Raw genomic sequence first — 6,312 nt, 5'->3', positions numbered from 1 at the left:
CTCTTTGGTCTCTTTGTGGTTAGCTTCAAGAATAGGGGCAGTAACAACCTTGTTGAGTTCAGTAGCCACCACATCAACCTGCTTCTGGACTTCAATATGTTGAGAATGAATATCCTTAAGCTCCTTCGCAATCTCATTCTTCAATTCACGAATCTTGAAATTTACGTCCTCTCTTACCTTCTTCACATCTTGTACAAATAGAACATGTCGTTCTTTTGTGACAGCTTTTAACTCCTTTACTACACCCGAAAATGTACTCCCTTGAGCTTGAATGCGAAGCTCTGTATTTTTGTCCACTTGATCAACTTTTTCAAGAATATGCTTTTCAGCCTCCTTGATCAAGTATTCCACTTCTACCACGAACATAGAAGATTTAGACCCTGAGTCTGCTTGTGATTGAATAATCGCATTCAACTTGCGATTCAAAATCTTGAACTGTTTACCAGGCATAAGCATGTGATCCGGTATTTCCTCCTCTTCAGAGTCAAAGTGTAATGCCTCAAAGGTTCCTTCGAAACCTCCTCCTTCTGTTTCATCATCGGACATGTGCTGTGTAGGCTGAGGAGTTTCAGGTGATTGCGAAGGAAATAGAATGGTGAAAGGGTGTTTCAAAACATGGTCAAATATCGAAGATGAGGTGAGTGTAGATCTTGGGAGTGAAAAAGGTGGTAATGAGGTGGAAACAGTGATAGTGGAAATGGGAAAGGTAATTGGTAGGCTGATGGGCATTGTTGTATCAACACTTTTGATAGGTGCCCCCGTATCAGATACGTTGACAACCGTATAAGAAATAGGTACCTCCTCAGAAATTGATTCGGTAGTGACTATTTCAAGTGGTTCTGTAATTGGAGTGGTGGTAGATATTTGCGAAGTAGGTTGAACGGAAATGATGGGTAAGGAAACATTTACCGTAGACGTCACCGGTGGAGTTTCTGGAACTATCTCTTCATCAGACGATTCATTTCGAACCACCAGCTTCCGTCTTTTTGTTAGAGTATGTTGCATGTTTTTCACAACGTCTTCAGCTCTTTGCCTTTTCTTTCCTGGAGAGACCGGAGCTGGAATACTGCGAATCGTAACTCCTTTACTGCTCACCTCAGTCTTGCGAATCTTTTTCAATACCCCAGACTTGGAAGGTATTGTTTCTTTCTTCGATTGAGATGAAGTTTCTTCAATATGAACATCTGCATTCGGAGCCTGTTGCGAAGATGGACCTTTCACATCCTTCTTTGTAGATTTCTTCTTCTTTGATGATGCCACAACCTCTAATAACACTCCAATCTGCACCGATTGATCAATTGTTTTCAAATATCTCACTAAGACCTTGTGAGTTTGAGAGACCTTGCGAAGCATCGCATCTGGAATGCGAGCAACATGAGTAAAAATTGCCTCATCATCTTCTACTACCTTCGGAAATTGATATAAAGAGAATTCAACAACTTCAACATCCTCAGGGACAACAATCCCTTCTCTTCTATACACCTTTTCTAGAATCAAACTCCAATACCTCGCACACGAAATTCCTTTTTCAGAGTTTGTGTTTTCTAGACTCTTGACAAATTCCTTCCACAACTGGGTTGCATAATCGACACTGATATTGTAGTACAAGCCCATAACCATGGAATATACTTCCATTCGCCCTCTATTCAGACCAACTGTTCTTCCTGTTAGGCATCGGAGAAAAATTCCAAATAAGAAATTCCATATGCACGACAACCTAGACTTTCGAAAGTCACTTATCTTCTCAAGCTCTGGTTGATGACCCATTTCATTAAACATATGGATGATTTGAGAATTAACGGGTTTGAAAAATGGAGGGTTGTTGGAAATTTCCAAAAACTCAACGAACATCTTCTTCGTGAGTTTCACCCGTTTGTTGTTGATGAGGTTGAAGGTTATAACATCTGTGGTGAAGTTGTGAGAAGCAGAAGATGCAGCCAATGACAACCAAGTCATCGGAACTGGGAAAGATTTGAACATTGCAGTGGCCAGAGAGGATCGTTTCAGAGCAACGATAAGCATCTTCAATTCTTCGGGATAAGAAGAAACATTCGGATCAACCTGATAATTTGTGCTTTGGATTTTCATCAGGGATTGAGAAGAACTTCATCAATGTTGGATTGAGTTCCTTTCATTTCTAGGGTTTGAAAGAAAGGATGAAGATGAAGAAGTTTGAATCTTTGGAGGTTTGTGAGAATTTTGTTCGCGTAACCGTATATAGTGTTCTTGATCCCCCTTTTATAGGTTACCCAAAATTGATTTGAAATTAAAGCGGGATGCATTTAATGTTATCCGATGTGGCACCTTGAAAATCGGATCAATACTGTAAAAGATAAGCATGCTGTAAAAAGTAACTGTCCCAACTCCTTGAAAACCGGATAGAATACCAACCATCTTGAGTACACAGTCTGTCAAGTTTCCCGTTATAGAATCTGAGCCGTTAAAACCCTTCGCATGGAGGCAAGGCTCTTTCACTTTTGGGATGTAAAGTGAAGTCATATGCTAGATTTGCGAAATCATCAGCCTGAGTTGGTTTTACTTAGAACCTCAAGGATTTCGTGTGTGCATTGTGTCAACAAAATAAGATGAGAAACAAAAAATTTTTGGAATTCTGTGATGTCAAAAATTTAATTTGACATGAATGCAGTTAAACCCCAGGCAAAGGTTGCTTCGTTAATCATCAATAGAGACAATCAACAACTTGTGTAGTTTCCCGTGAATTACAATCGAATACTTGTTGATAAGTATCGAAGGGCTTCTTTTAAAAGATATTTTGGGTTGATTTAAAATTTCATTACATATCAGCCTTAACATAAGGTGAGAAATTGTAAATGAAATTACTTGTTTGACTAGTGTAGTCAGTGACAAGTTGGCTTTTGAAAATATTTATCATGACTAGGATTAGCGAACAAAACTCACACAGAAATCATATTCAAATTTTTTTTTAACTGGATCTTGTTGGGTAACAAACATCGTGGGTTGCGAATGTTTGATCAAGACCACACATGCGAATTGAATATGATTTGGAGTTTCGAAATTTTGATACTGAAACAAAGGTTTCGTTAAAATATGGAACGATGTTCCTCGTCAATTCCTTAAGGTTTATGATATTTGGGTTTCACTTCCATCACGGTCTCATGATGTTAGATCATAAACACAGACTTGTGATTTGTCTAGGTTTTGATTGGTTTGATCAAAGACCTCAAGGACAAATCTCTTCTAAAATTCGGATTGAAAGTATTGTTTGGTATAAAAAGATTGGTTAAGAATCGAAGTGTACCTCTGTTATAATGGACAAAACAGAAAACTCTGAAAACTTCACACTTTGCTATTTTCTGCCTTTTCCTTCAAGCCAACGATTGATTGTATGGACATCATATTTTCCTTTTGAGTATGAAACTTTGGTTGGTTGTGAATTTGAAGGATTTGGAAAATTTGGTTGTTTTGGTAAAAATTTCACTTTAGCTTTGTTAGAATTGTTCAAAGGTGATGAAGTATTCGTGAATTTTCCAACATTTCGAAATTTTTGATTGTTCACAAATTTTTGTGAAGTCTCAAATGTTCGATTGTTGTCATATTTGCGAACAGATGGAATTTTATCAACATAATTTATTGGTCTGTGAAAACTTGTATCTTTTTGTTTGTTTTTGCTTTGAAAGTTTGATGATTTTGGTTTCAAAATTTGTTCGTTTTCAACTTTTGGCTTATCATTAGACACAACTTGCCAGAAAATTGCTTTTCTTGCTTTTCTTTTTGAAACATTATTTTCTGTTGAATAATTTCCAACCATCAATTTAAATTCATGAGAATTTAATTTTATTTCAGCCATTGATTTCACAATTTTTTCAAAAACTTTGTTTGAATTTTCACCTTTAGCCACCCATTTTTGTGATGGCTTTTTCTCTTGAAAAACATAAATTTTTTTCGTTAAATTGTTTTCTTCGGTATTTTGATTTGAAAAGAACCCTACGGTTGATGACTTTTGATTATCATTTTCAACCATTTTGATGAATTCAGGTTTAATGTTCTCAACATTTCCAGTTGTAACAAAAACTTGATTTGGAAAAATGATGTCATCTGTACATTTAAAATTTGGATAGACCACTATGTTGGTTTCCAAATAATGTACACCTTTTTCATTTAAATTTTTTTCAAATTCTTTTGTATTATCAAACACTTGATTCACAACAACTCTTGGAGATGTCTTAGGTGAATCCTTCACACCTTCATTGTTTTCCTCATTTTCATCAGTTTTCTAGCTTTAAACCTCCACATTATCAAAGGTACAATGTTGCAAAGTTGAAGATTTATCAGTTTCATCCTTAACTATTGAATCAACTATTATTTCTTTACCTTTGATCTTATATGTGATATTAATGATTGACAATTTAGAACAATCAACCTCTTCTTCTTCTTCAATTTCATTGATCTCACTCACATTATCTGAATTGTCATTGACATCAACATAATTGAGTTGAGAATCAAGAGTTGAACTTTCAGTTTTCTTTAGAATTTTCACTTGTTCACTCTTTGTCAAACTTTCATTGACAATATCAACCAACTCATCAGCATTCAAGAATTCATTAATTTTGACAATACCATATGCATATCTATCATCAGGTATTTTGTCAAATTGAGCAATTGTACTTTCGCAATCATAAGAAACAACATCAACTTTTTCACGTTCATATTCAAGAAAAGGTAAAAGTTTCCTATGTTGTTCTTTGCTAGTATCCGAAGAATGATGTAAAGCAGTTAATTTTGCATACAATCTTTTGGCCGAATTACAATATATGTTCCTTTGTGCAAGCAATAACCTAACATCATTTGTAAGATTATCCCTATCACAATTTACATTTTTGAGCTGTAATTCAAGTTTGTCTACTCTGCTTCTTTTTATTTCTAATTCTCTTCGTGTCTCTCCTAGTTGCATATTTATTTTTTGAGCTTCAGTACTAGCAGACACAATTACAGAATCAAAATAAGCCACAGTATCATCAAATGAAGTGAGTTCAGCATCATAAGCAGATAAAAGGAATATTAAAAGATGCAAGTATAAGACGTACCTTGGTGTTCATGGGTGATTTGTCCGTAGATTTGGATACGAAGCACCTCCCTGAAATTTCCTCTTCGCAATCTTCAAAACTTGCGAACATGGCTCCATGTGTGGGATGCCTCATTTACTCATCATCAGATCCTGAAGACCAGATCTGATACGTACCACTCTTTTCATCATCAGTTTCACCTTTCGCAACCAAAGACACTCCTTTGGTCTTAGCACGTATCTCTTCAATCTTTTCAGAATAGTATGCTTCATCTTTAATTTTCTCCTTCTTTTCTTCTTTCTTTCGCAACATGCAATCGGCTGCGAAGTGATTCGCACCATTGCAATAGTGACAGTAAATTCCTGAGTCACCCTTCAGCTTCTTTACTTCTTTCGCATCTTTTGATTTTTCCTCAGCTTTCTCCATTTTCTTCCTCTCCTCTCCTCTAGTTTTTGTGACTCCACTCTTCACATCAGTAGCCTTTCCTTTTGGATTAAATGGCTTCTTGAAAAATTTCTAAACTCTATTGTTTGAGTAGAATGCCACAACTTCATCATCCGAATTCATCAGAGATCCTTCATTATCTGAATCATCTTTTTCATTCACATCATCTTCAGATACCTTTGAAACTAGAGCCAAAGGACCTCCAATACTCAGTTTTGATTCTTCATACATTTCTGAAACTTCAATTTCATGTGTTTTCAGCTGATTGGAGAGATCATTCAAATGAGTTGTATCAAAACTCCGTTGATTCTTAATCATCATGCTCACACTTCGCCATTCCTTGTGAAGACCCGTAATGAAAGTTAAATTGAACTCCATGAGAGGCCTAGTGATTCCATACCTATTGCAGCGAAACATAAGCTCATTCAGACGATCATAGTAATTTTCAAGAGTTTCAGCATCCTTTTGTTTGAATTCCTTCAGTTCAACTAGACATTGCTTTACAGAGTTGATCTTCGTCTTTTCGCTACCTTGATACTTCTCTTTTAGAGTGTTCCAGATCTCCTTTGCTGTTTTACAACTACGAATGTAGTTATAAACCATAGGAGGAAGAGCACCTCTTAGTTCCCTCATGCACCTCTTTTCATTATTCTTCAACCGTTTTTCTTGATCAGCAACTTTAGCAGATGGACCAATTGGTTGAACATTAGCAGGAGCTTGAACTGTTCCATCGATACAATTCCAAAGTTCTTCATCAATTCCATTTAAGTAATCTTCCATTCTATCAGCCCACTGATCATAGTATTCTGGAATTAACATCGGA

The sequence above is a fragment of the Lactuca sativa genome, chromosome 4, assembly GCF_002870075.4.
Source record: "Lactuca sativa cultivar Salinas chromosome 4, Lsat_Salinas_v11, whole genome shotgun sequence".
NCBI classification, from domain to species: Eukaryota; Viridiplantae; Streptophyta; class Magnoliopsida; order Asterales; family Asteraceae; genus Lactuca; species Lactuca sativa.
This window is presented reverse-complemented; position numbering follows the sequence as displayed.